Source organism: Lonchura striata, chromosome 7 (genome assembly GCF_050655825.1).
Source record: "Lonchura striata isolate lonStrDom1 chromosome 7, ASM5065582v1, whole genome shotgun sequence".
Taxonomy (NCBI): Eukaryota; Metazoa; Chordata; class Aves; order Passeriformes; family Estrildidae; genus Lonchura; species Lonchura striata.
The window spans coordinates 18,922,079-18,935,814 of NC_140709.1; the positions used below are offsets into that span (position 1 = coordinate 18,922,079).

A 13,736-nucleotide genomic window follows, 5' to 3' on the forward strand; every position below is an offset into this window, starting at 1 on the left:
AATTCAATATACAACTGTGAAGACAGATTTATCAACAATTTCTGATTTTAAAAAATCCGGACATTTACCAGATCTCTGCAATCCATGAGCCCACAAAATCTACAGGCCTTCCTGTTGCTCTTTGTTCAAGAAAAGTATATATCTATCAGGTTTATAACACGAAATAAAGAATTACTGTAAGTCCCTTATTAAATTAATAGGAGACTGATACAAAAGACCCCAGAGAAAAAACACACACCAAAAAAGAAAACCTATAATGTGACTGCAGTGTTTGAATGCTGTACCATCACTGGCCACATAAAACAGACACATTAATGCAAAAGGCTTATAGGTAGCATTCACAAAGATCTACTTGTGAAGTTTCTATAACATTTTAGGTACTTCCTTCACAAAAACTCCATCATCCATTTCTGCCAGAATGACTGCTCATGATCTTTTCATACTGTAATCTTCACTTTTCCACTTTCTGCCACAGAAGCACACTTGAGTCTCCATACCAAGGAAAATGGGAGTACAATGCTCCCTGCAAAATTTTAATCTGACTGAAACCTTTGTCCTATCACATTAACAATAAATACATTGCTCATTTTTATGGGGTCTTACCTGTTATGAGCAGGTGTGACAGGACTGGAAACATGACTGTAACAGACTATAAGTTCTGCCTTGCCACCAGTCCCATTCATGGGTGGGCTCCTATTATGCCCCTCCTGGGAAGAGGAAAGTCACAGACCCAGATCCAAATTTGCCAGCATTTCAGCTAATTGGATAATGGAATACATCTATTGTCACTGTGAGATAGTAAATCTAGATATGTTTGGGGGAGAAATAACTAGGCCAGAGGACAAATATAGAAAGCTGAGAGACAAAAATAGCAGACACAAAAGACAAAAGCTTGATACTTGATAAAATCAGAAGTATCTGTTCTCCCTGTCATTTAAATAAGATAATTTTACAGATGGACAGTAAAAATTAAAAAACTACAACCAGCAGATCCAGTATGAAATTATAATAATGACTTAGGTCAAAGTCAGTATCTGTTCTTTTCTCATTTCCTTTATTTTCTTCCTACATTTTCAGAAAGGCACTACATTTCAGTAGTGCCTAAAGATGCTAAAAAAGCTCAGGTAACAATGAAAATAAATTACAATCCTAGATATCAAGTATTCTTCAAATATGATACTTGACATAAATTATTGTTAGTATTCTACAGTGGTTGAATCTACTATGAACAAGTAGGGAAAGAAATTAGAAGATCAAAGACACCAGTAATAAAAATTGTGGAAACCTCAAATGACTTCTAGAGCACACCTAAACCTGGTTTGGGCTTTATGTTTTGTTCTCCCCTCCTTCCCCAAGTTTCAGAGGTACATTTTCACTAAAACACATATTTAGAAAGTGGCTAAAAGTCAAGTTTGGGCCTAGGTTCAAATTTATTCTGGACACAAATGCAGATATTACAATGAAATCTCTTTTGGGGTAGGAATCCAATTTTATAGATTACTGAATTTCCACACGATTTCCCTTTATCCAATGTGTGCACTTGAATAAGGCAGATACTCATTTTATCCACTACCGGGCACGGGTACCACACTAGACAAGAGTAAAAGAAGCTACCACAAGTGTTAACAGTATTTTGAGATCTGTGAGGGAGAGGCAGGTGCACTCCAGACTATTTTTGAAAGAAGCATAACACATACCCTGAAAATTACTGAAACCAGCAAAAGCACCCACCAACAATGAAGCAAAATACAGGAGAATGTGGGTATTGCATAAGCACCCCCAAGCAAATGAGGAAAACCCTTCTCCACAGCCTAAAGTCAATCCTTAGATTGCAGCATAAATAAGGAGTATTTCTAACCTACAGCTGTGAGTTAGGATGAACATTCTTGCAACTGGGGAATTTAACAACTGTTCTTCATTTTGGGCCAGAAGCCAGACCCATTTAGGATCTTCACTGTAAGAAATACACATGGTAGGGGAAGGAAGGATGACACTCTAGCTTGCAGGAAGGATTTAGGAAACAGCTGGTATCAGTTAAGGAAAACTAGCAGGATGTTAACCACAATCACAGTGTAGTTCTGACAAAAAACTAAAGGAGAACCAAGTCTTGTGCCAACTTCTGCTTGTACAGAAGATGGAAAAGGTGAGTGAAGAATCTCCTTTCCATATTGTTCAAGAAAAGTGGACCTTGACGTCTCCTTCTAAAATTACTCTTGGAATGCATCAAGTACCCAGCACTCCTCATGTATTTTTAACTCCTAAGTAAAATATTACCACATTAATTCTGGTTAAAAAAATTACTTAAAAACTGAAGTCCAACTCCCAACAATGCAGATTAAATTAAACTCTATCAAACATAAGAATATGTTACACACATACAAGAATTTCTTTCCAAAAGAAAGGGACTCATGAATTGAGATTTTACTTACTAGTTGGACTGCAGCTCTTGTTAACGGTTCTTTCTCATTACTATTTTAAATTCACATTCTTTTTACTTAAATCTCCTTTAGAATGAGATGCAAAAACTTACATTTGAGTATTTGCTACAGTGCAGAAAACAAAATCAAACCTGTTGGGAGCTGATTTCAGGAAAAGGGGAGCAGAATTCATCAACTGGTGCAAAATAACAGAACAGCAATTTTCCTTCCCAAGTGTATCATAAGAAAGACAGAATAAGTCTTTGTGATCTTTGTGAGATCAGAAAGGCTGGATATCAACACTTAGCAATTTACCTGACAAGAGTTACAGTGCAATTAGGAGAACTACCCTGGGTTATGTTTCCAGGCTACCCAAGCAGTCTCTCAGCTAATGCAGTAGCCCTTCTCTCCCAGCTGATTTAAAATGCTATGACTCAACCCACAACACAGACAGCTGTATCAGGTCTTAAAGAAATCAGCAGTCACCTGTCACAACAGCTTTCATGCAGCACACACTGATTACCAGGCACTCATTCATTAACCCCACTTTGTTTGGAATTCTCACTAATTGCATGCTTGCTCCCTTTCCATTCATGATAGACAGCAATTCTGCTGTCAAGCTGAAGAATGAAATGTCTGAACAGCACCTTTAATTCACTCTATAATTCACATATTCCTCTTGTATGAACACACTGAAGCCTTTCACTGACTCCTACTGGATCTGCTCTTACTGGATCTCACATCTTCCCTTGGGAAGTGGCTTCTGTCCCAGCCACCAGTCTGTGTCCCAGCCTGTCCTGCGACCCACAAGGGCTCCTGACCTTCTCTGTGGTGGCCTCTGCTGGCACCGTGCACTGGCCTCTGACCCAGGTGCGTTTTGCATTGGCAGGGCATGCTGGAGCTGGCAGACTTGCCCCTGCAGAAGGGCTCCGTGGAGCTCCTCAAGCAGAGGTGGGAGTCTGCCAGCGCTACGAGACCAGGCCTGATGTTCCAGCACTCGCCACTCCCACCACCCCTGGTGCCAGACAGGATCGCCCTGGAGAAGATGCCATCAGACAGCAGGAGGGCAGATGTGTTCAAGGAGGAGACCCCAGGTGGATCTCAGCTGGTGGAGCACATCCCTGTCACCGTGGAGGAGCTGCGGAGCCACTTTGAGGCGCTGGGTGGCAGGAAGGTGAGTGCCTGGGCGGGGTGGGAATGGAGAGGGCCCGGAGTGGCTTCCCCAGGCTCACACTGCCCCTCTGCCGTGCCCTGCTGGGAACGGGGATCCATGGCCACAGCTCCCATGGATGTCCTGTGGACTGTTTGCATCTGTTAACACTGATTGTCATTATCTATTATTATCTATAGCTTTCCTTACTGTGTAATTTTATTGGTCTGTTTCATTTTAATGGTTTCTGACTGGTGCTAATTGCCAAGCTATCAGGTAAATTAGTGTGCAGTTGTGTTTGGCTTGTGCTTTTTAGAAGAGGAAATAACCAAGATACTTCACAGAATCACAGAATAATCTGAGTTGGAAGGGACACACATGGATCATCAACTCTTAAGTTAATGGCCTGAGCAGGGATCAAATACACAACCTTGGCATTATTAGCACCATACTCTGACCAACTGAGCGAATCTCGGGGTCTCATATTAATGCTGAGAGAAGAATTCCCAAATGAAATTATTCACAAACACTCCAAAACTTTCTGAAGCATTTGCTTATTTTTAGAATAGTACTGGTTCCCTTCCGATGAGAAGCTTGCTGTCATTTTACACATTGGCTTTCCCTGGCATTAACATGACAGGCCTGGTGAAATTGCAGCCTTTATTTGGCATCAGATTTTTGTCTGAGAAACGTCTCTGATTTCTTTGAACTATATGGGGAGAAGCTAGACATTTTTTGGAACATAAAAAATGCTTCATAGAAGTAAAGGATACTGAAAAGGTTAGTAATCTTATTTAAGATAAGGTGATACATTATTGTAGCTAGAAAATCTTTCACCAACTTTTACCTCTTCTGCATGAAAACTGAAATGTCCCTGCAAGGTTTGGTTTCTGATGGAGTATTTTATGCCTTCCACATTTTAATTCCTCACTTTTTGTTCACTATCAATTTAAAAACAAAAAAATAAATAAAAATCCCCTTTTAATAACTTATATCCCACTTCACAATTAAAGACATATTAATACTTGATTTCATAATGTGTTCTGCTTCAGGATGACCCTGCCAGTCCATGGAGTCAAGTCATTTACCCATTTCATTTTAATACCCAGGGTGATTTAAACATGGCTTTCTGGTCCAGAAACTGCATTTCAGAATAATACATGCTGACAATTATATAATTCATACACAAAACTGAGGTACTAAAAGGTATTATAAAGCTTTTTTATGTGAACAGTAAAATAAAAATTCATGTGATTAATGAAAAAAATCTTTTCATTTGCTTTAAACATATAACACACAATGTAACAGGAACCAATAAAGTAAAGGTTAAAACTTTATGGGGTTATTGAGCACTTTAAAGACCATATAAAATAGCCATAGACTGCTTCCAAGTGGCATGCTCAAATGCTTTTAAGGGGGAGACCTTTTTGGTTGATCCTAGAATTTTTTTTAAGGTCTCAAAATAAAATTTTTCTCTCTGAAGCAAATCATTCAGTATTGCAAACACAATCAATCTTGTAGGAGCAAATTGGTTCTATTTTTAGTCTTATTGGAATGCAGAGTTCCTTACTGATTGAGAAAGAATATTTTGGACTTAAACAGCATTATTCTCTTGAGAGAATTAAAGACATTTCTTTCAACAATACTGAAGATATTTAAAGGTATCTATTAAGCATTTTATGTGTATCAAGCTAATGCTAAAGACTTAAGAGGTTAGAGTTAACAGTAGTATTTATTAATATTAATTATTACTAAGTATTTTAGTGTTTAAATATATCATGAGATAAAAAACTTACCATGAAAAACAAAATTTGTATTAGGATGCCTTCAGAAGGCACATCTTGACTATACTTCTATTATCAAGTAGTGACTGACACAAGAATATACTTATATCACAATATAATAAAAGGGAAGGTTTCAGCTCTCTGACTGCTTAAGATTCAGTCTCTTTCAGCCACACTACATTTCCATTGGCAGGAGGAGGGAAGAATGAGATGATGCATTTTCCCTGGATTTTTGTAGTAGTTTCACCCAGAAGCCATCAAGAAGGTTAGAACAAAATTAGAAACAGCAATATGTAAAACTAAGTCAAAGCCATAGAAATTCACAGTGAAATCTGATAAATTTAAACAAAATGCCAGCTACATCCGTTACCTTAAGCACAAAGGAGTATCTTTACTATCATTATACTCAGGAAAAGACTGCCAAATGTTGGAACCCTATTTGGACTATCTTTTGACTAACCAGACTTTCAACACTGGGTCCATTTTATTACATTATTCCATAGGAAAAACAGATTTTATTCTGAGGCAAAATCCTGCTGATTAAACATTCTAAAATCTACCATTCTGGTTGCATTTTCACTGCAGTGCTATTATTTGTATATGTACAAAATTAATAGAGAAAATCAGGTCAATTAAATCACACTAAAACATAAACCCACTTCTTAAAGACCTAGATCAATCCTATAAAGAACACTCTGATGCTTCAGAAGAGAAAGACATCATTACAGACACCTGCAAATGTATTAAGACTTTGCCCAACCCTATTTATTTGGATGAAATTAATGCTTCATGTTTTAATAAATAACACAAAACGAGGAAATAGTCAGTAAATACCGAGTTCAGTGATTTTGAAGCTAAATTACTTGGTGAATTCAAATTACTTTGAATTCACCTGAGGTTTTCCCAGTAGAACTTGGATGTATTTCTTTCTTAGGAGTATTAATAAGTTAATAATCGAGTCTAGTTTTGGAGCCTTTTAATTTAGGCCTATTGTATCAGGCCCGTCTGTATATTTTCATTATTTAGACATAAACTGTTAAATAATCCCATTCTGTTAAAATGAAAAGTACTTCCCCTTTTCTATAGGAAAAAATATTTCTTAGGAAGAAACAATGTATTAAAACATCAACTTACTATACTGATGTCTCACTCATATGAAATAACTAGTTTATTAGCACACAAAGACATGGAAATGCTAAAGCAACTAAGACCCATGTTTTCTGCAAAGTAATTATGTATGTTTTTCTTAAAATATGTGCAAAAATCCCAACTGACGAAGTAATTTCATGCTTACTTCTTAGAGAAACCTATTCAAAGAACTCATTAAAATCATTCATTTAAATAATCTGGTATATGGTCATAAAATTGTGTCCTTTGCTGAAAACATGAACTGCTGCCAGAAAATAAATGAACGCAACTGATGTTTAATGTAAAAGGTTAGACCTTCATTAAAATTGTCTAAACAAGAAACATCTTTTTTTTTCCCTTAGCACACTCAGAAACATTTATATTAATTTAGCATAGCCACATAATGTGGAAAATGGAAACCCCATGAAAACTGTAGGCCATTTTTGTACCCTGTTAGCACTTGTATCATTTCTATTTTTGCTATGGATGAATGAAAGGGAATGAGTACACAGGATGGCCCCAAAATTCCCCTTGTTGAAAAGCTTGCTATTAAGGGGAGTGCTGTATGGTCAGCCATACAGCATAGATGGATTAGATAGAAGCATACAGATGGATTTTGGCTTCATCTCTTCCTTAACTCATTCTTTTTGTTACACATGCATTCCCCCTTATGTTTTCATCAACATTTTCTAATGTCAAAATATTCCACAAGGAAAGACCAAACTAAAGGAACTTTAATTGCAGATCATGAAGAACAGCTTTTGGTAAAACCTCCATTTTTATTTCTTTTCTTCCCATTAAAAGGAGCTTTTTCCTGTGCTTTTAATTTCTAAGTACATGTGTCAGCTCTTTACAGGTAACTTAAAATCATCTGAAGAAACAATCATCATCTCACTTCAGTTATTCTTATTTAACTCTTTCTCAACTTGCCTGGCTTTTCAGTTTGGAAGATCTATTAAATTTTGCTTTTCTAGAAAGCATATGTCAGACTTCTCACTGGCATTTGCAATGTTTTACATTAGGAAAATCAGCTGTTCTAATGGTAAAAATGAAGCTTCCCAAACCTCCTTTGTTCACAAACAGTTCCCCAAAATATTACAGTATGTAATGCATTTGTGTGTGTATATATATATATATATATATATATATATATATATATATATATATATACACAAAGTACATTCTACAATGTACTGCTGTTCCTCCCTATTTAATCAGTGAATTGGCACAGACTCATACTCCATCCCTGTTCATCACCTGCAGTTCTTCAGCTCCTCTGAGGTATATTCTACATGTTAGTTACACCATTCCACTTGTTGGTATAACTTTATGCAAAACTGGATTTGAAATGACACAAATGATTCACACTTGGGACACATCAACATGTCAGACCTCCTCCTCCACCACCTCCTCCTCCACCATACCTGTTAAATGGTTTCTCTAGAGGTCCCTGCAACTTGTTTCACTACTTGCCTAATTATTAAGCAACTATGCTTCGGTCAAACATTTGTATGTGTTCCAAATAAAATTGATAATATTTTTCTTTAGCAGACAATTAAGAATGCTTTTATTCTTCTCCCTTCAATTCAGCTTTACCATTCTGTGCTTCATTTGGAGGTGTGGACAGCAGAGGAAAAAATCTGTAATGGGATCTCACCTTACAAGGGTAGAATCATTCCCTTTTCCTCACAGTGAGAGAAGTTTCTGTTTGATCTGCAGCTCATGACAGTGCATCAAATGCCACTTCCCAGGATGACTGAATTTCCTAAGGAAGGCAATCTAAAGATCACAGTTATTTCTGGAACAGAGAAGTATTTAAATAGGACTATTTAAAACCACAAAGCACATCTCTAGGAGATTAGGTCCAATTTTTTTAATGCTGTTAAACACCATAATTACATGGTAACATGGTAACAGATATCCCTACAAACTTGAAAATATATACAGCAGATTAACAGGTATTGTAGAAGTCTAGAAAATGAAAAGAGTGTATAACACAAAAGACTTTTTAGAAATGAAAGGCTTCTGACAGTGTTTGAGATTTCCAGGACTTCTACCCATATCACTACAGATATGACAGAGTTTTGCCTTTAGGTCTTTCAGTAAAGACCATTGGTGTTAAAGAGCGGTATAATTTAGTTTTGTGATTATTAAATAAACAGAGAAGAGTCTCATTCACTTCAGGAAAATTGACAAAAAGAAAAATATCAGGTTGGGTTTTTCTTTCAATATGCTAGTACTGTAATATAAATCTATTTGTAGAATAGATGTATCTATGTTTCTACATGAAATATATGAAAGAACAATAAAGTGTGTGGAAATAAATACAACCATGTTTCCTTTTTCACTTCCTCTCATTTTTTTTTAGAAGGATTTAGAGGAGTGTGATTTTACTTTTTTTACAAAAAAAAGCTGTGGTGGTTGCAAGAAGAAACTAGATTTTGGATTTTGCAACTAGCTAACTGAATTTTTTAAAAATGGTAATTTCATTCCAAACAGAAAGGAGATTTGATATTTTTCATATTTCTTTAGGTCCTGATTTATAAATTACCTTCTGCTAAGTTCAGGATTATAGCAGACTGGCTATTCTTTGGCTCAAGTCTCAAGTCAAGAAGGCAGAGAAAAGCAAAGAAGCTCTGCCTTCATGTGCACATGCTATCTCTTATGTGACTGTGTGTTATTAAATAAGCACACCAATAGGATGGGGAATGGAGGAATATGACACTTGCGACTCCTTAAGAAAGGCACACAGACACACACAGACACAGAGTCATGAAAGTATTCTTTAAAGATATAATCACTTATAAATTATCCAAAAACTGGGTGTTGTAAAAATAATCATTAACATTTTTAAATCTTCAAGGATCAGTAAAGCTAAAACCTTTTAACTTAGAAACAAATCGCCCTGTGCATTGTGTTTTGTACAGTTTGATCTTAAGGGTGAAGGACTGAGTTTTCTAGGTCAAGAAAAAAAATTACTTCTTCCCTTTCTGACACATAAGTCAGTAAATACCTCATTTTAGCCAAGTCTATTTTTGTTGTATGGTTTCCAACCTATTAACCAGCAGCATCAGAGCTTGATAACCTCTGTGGGAAACTGACCACAGAGCACTTGGAAAGGCACAGCTCCTTCCCACAGTCAGTGGTCAGAAAATGATGTTTCAAAATGAATGTTTTATTTATAACATGTTCTTTTCCTTCATCTCCACATTTAGTTTAAATTTAGTTTGTAATATTTTATAGACAATACTTCTTATCCTAAATAACTGCTTGAGTATTTATCCTGTGTGTCAGAACAAATCTCAAAATATTTTCACTTTCATTCTGTCTGCTCTATTTGGAACATTTTTCCAGCCTGTGGTAGCTCAATCAATTCTTGAAGCATGAAAGTGATGTGGAGAGATGAGAAGTAAATATGTCATTACTAACATGTCTTTGGAAATAGCACTTGTAGGAAAACATAACACTGAGTGGATTAGGAAGGAAATAAGCTTGTGACCTAAAGCCTGAGAAATCAGGCATACAGGTGCTGGTATGCAGGAGAGAGCATATCCATAAATTAAACAAGAGTGAAAGAGACATTGCTTGCAGAGTACAACATGTAATGTGTCAAATGAACATGATCAAGTTAATCAAATAAGCACCTGCACCATTCTCATAATTAATATTTCAACAGGCTATTATACAAGTAAAATTATATCTCCAATATGTCTATTGTCTTTCCTCCACCCCAAACAGCATTTGTGAGAAGAAACTGTTAACAATTCTGTTATTCTCTGACAGTATCTAGTACAAGGAGAAATGGACTCACCATGTTTCTTAAGTGGTGAGGCTGAAGTGAATGGGTCCAAACAAACCATACTCGGGAGCTGCATGTTACTGCTGTGAATCTTCATGAAAGCAGAACAGTTTCTCTGTTTTCAATGTATGGCATAGAAGACTTCCCATCTTCACATGTCCAAGGCACAGGTAGTACCAGTTTATGGGTAGTTGTCAATGTTGGCCATTATAGGGTAGATGGTACAAATCACCTGCTAAATACATTTTACTACATCAGCCATCTTAACAGAAGAAATCCTTCAGGAATCCTTTTCACTACAAAGATCTCACCTGTGTGCTTCTGCTTCTGCTCCTTTAGCTCTGTCTTTCCCCTGTTGGCAGCAATTCTGCTTGCTCTGTTGCCTCTTTCAAACACATGCTGTGAAGATGCTTCCCAGATGTTCAATGCCTAGATTTAAAGCAACATGGCATGTTATCCTAAAGCTTAGCAATTACAAGGCATTTAGCAAATGGGAAATGAAACTTTAAAAGAATATACCACTACCACTGACCACTGTTTCTTTTTCTTGTTGTGATGGTATGTTTGTTTCAACTGTAACACCTGATTAACAACTTTGGAATAATAGATATAACTGCAGATTAGACAGTCTGTGAACTGTGTCTACCCAGGTGTTCAAGCTATGCAATGTATTTCTCTAAAGCTGTTTATATGAAATTCTGTCACAGGTATTAAATATCACTGCTGGACTTTGGATACGAAAATGGTCCAGAGTAATACTAAATTTGAGACTCTCCCTAATTATACCCATTGACTCAGAAACTCCATCATTTATAGCTCATCTTGAATTCCCTGCAGCTACATCTCTTAAATAATAACCTCTTTATATGCTCATTGTTAATCATCCATTGTTGAGTATGTTTCATTTTTCCTTATTGCTCATTTTCAAACATCAGTTCACTATCTGACCAAATAAAATGCTATTTCCTAAAAAAGTGAATGCTGATAACCCATAATTTAACTATCTTTTATAGATAGTAATATTGTGGGAAAAAAAACTAATTTAAAAACATGCAATGAATATTAGACAAAAAAGGACTTTGTTAAAGATAGTTGCTATCTAGAGCCTATAAAACTATTCTATTAAAAATAATAAGTAAAAAAAGCAGTGGGGTAAAACTTAATTTAGCTCACTGAGAAAAAGTTTACAAGGAATTTTAAGTTCACGAGTGCTTTAACCACCAAAATTCCCAGCATGCAATTCTCTGGTGATGTACAGAGCAAATTATGTTGAAGGTGCCCTGTATAATTCCTGAACAAGTGACAAATGCTGGGCACTGGAACATATATTACTTTCTGTAATTTTGGTAAGAATATCAGAGAATGGACCACATATTTAATTATTTTTAAATTATCATATGTTTAATGGAAATAAATACATTTAAGCCTTGATACTGTGTCAACTCCTTGGACCTTGTACTAAGGGAAAGACTGCAGCTAGACTTAAGCCTGTGCATTTACTTTTGGCTCTTGACTACAATAGAGGGATCTGCATCAGTTGCTCAAACAACTAAAGAAAAACACATCTGTCCACTTCAAAAAGTGGTATCAGTGAAATATGGGAAGCAGCTTTACAGGAAATTGTCAAATCTTAGCACCCAGGCAACATTTTGGAAGGAAACAAAGGGGAGGGTTGAGGAAAGAGTGTATGTGCAGCTGAAACAGAGTGCCTACTATGAGCTAGAAGTCCTGGCCATTCTTCAGCCATTTGCTTCCCCACTCTGCTTTTGTTTCTGCTTTGTATTTTTATTTTCTGTTTCACACCACAACATACTTCTAATAATTTGCAGCTATTTAAAATAATGACCAAAAAACCTGAAATAGCAAATGACTGTGGAAAATGACAACAGAAAGAATGTAAATGTCTGCAGCAGTACTAGACAAAAAACAATTATGTTAGAAAACACCACTTTCACAATCACCGTTTTGTTTTGCTGAAAAGCAGAGACACACATTGAGACATTTTAAGACTGTTGAGAGGTCTAAACTGATAGGCCTCTGTATCTAAGTAAATTTCAGCAAGAATGTGCAAAGAAAAGCAAATATGATCTGTGAATTTATAAGAAACAAACAAAAAGCTGGAGCCCCCACATGCTCTCATGAAACCTCCAAAAAATAATGTTTGTTTCATACTTGCATGCATTCAAACAGTAGCATGTACAGGTGAAAACAGAGATAAGAAATTACATCCCTCAATATGCTCTTTAAGAGAAATGCAATAAAGAAAAAAAGGATAAACTTAAGTTGACACATTAATTTAGTATACAGCAGTGTTCCTTTTACAACTGCAATGCAAAGAAGATAGTAAGTTTATTGTGGGCTTAAAATAAGATTTTATTGTACTAAAAAAGACAAGAATTCTATAAAAATGTGTTGGTGTGGATTTTATTTAATATTGTGGTAGACATTTTTCAAATTACTTTGGAATTACATAAACAGAATGTGCCAGTTATTGTATTTGATTCAAATGTTTGGTATATATCTCTACATATCAAATGGCAGGAGGAGATAGAGGAAGACAGTTACTATATTTAATTTTACTGCGTTTCAAACCTCAATTTGTGCTACCTATGTGGAGAGCCTTTTATGCTGCCTCAGGTCAGGACTCTGGAAAAAACCCTCATAATATTCTTGTTTACTAATCACACTGGTTTAGTAAACAATTTCCATTACTTGAACCAAGCCTGGAAATTGTAGTCTGTTAATGTTGGTCAGAAAACTGTGCTGTCTCTACTCTCTATAGTCTTTGTTGCTGTTCTTTCTAATAAATTTCATACTAAACACAGCTGTCTCAGATCCAGACTTCTTATTCTGCATCTTTTTCTGGTAATGTACTGCTCGTTAGTTATGTAGACTTCTAGTACACACTTAATATAAATTCTCTTTGATTTTTATGTGATTTTATTTAAATTTACTTTCATATGCTGTGGCAAATTTTACTTCTACTGAGCTGGTGGGTTTTTTTTAGTTTTTAGTTTTCATAAATTTTATCTTGATTTTTTTTTTTAATGATACTTTACATGCCCTCCTTTAAAAAACGCTCCTCAATCACTATAGTGTAATACTTACAAAAAGGCTCATTCGAACTTGTTTGTCTATTGTCAAATTACTTGACTGCGGCCTCAACTTCTTTATGTGCTTATGAAAACACACAAGTATTTTGACTGCCAATAAGACCAGTAGATATGGACCACTGCACAGGATTGGTTTAGGCAGGGAAGTTTCTGTACCCACTGTAGTCCTCCAGTTGTTATTTAATCCATTGTCAAGCTGCTGATTTAGCACCAATCTTCATTATCATGCTGTGAGAAATGCTGTAACGTTTCAAATCAATATAATACAATTTGCTGCATATAACTGTGTGTGACCCCAGCAAAAACTGAAACATCACATTACCCAGCATTGTTTACAATACAAAT

At 35.9% G+C, this 13,736-nt stretch overlaps 1 protein-coding gene across 4 annotated transcripts in view; it reads right to left on the reverse strand.

Annotated features, from left to right (window-relative positions):
- The window catches only part of LOC110469653 (sodium channel protein type 2 subunit alpha-like), a 159,747-nt gene that overhangs the window by 120,494 nt on the left and 25,517 nt on the right, over nucleotides 1-13,736 (reverse strand). For all 4 annotated transcript variants that reach the window (XM_085584344.1, XM_085584343.1, XM_085584342.1 and 1 more), the window contains exons 2-4: nucleotides 10,590-10,707; nucleotides 10,291-10,510; nucleotides 8,137-8,258 (exon numbers count right to left, since the gene is read on the reverse strand). The gene's annotated coding sequence lies outside the window, so the exon portion shown is untranslated. The remainder of the gene's footprint in view (nucleotides 1-8,136; nucleotides 8,259-10,290; nucleotides 10,511-10,589; nucleotides 10,708-13,736) is intronic.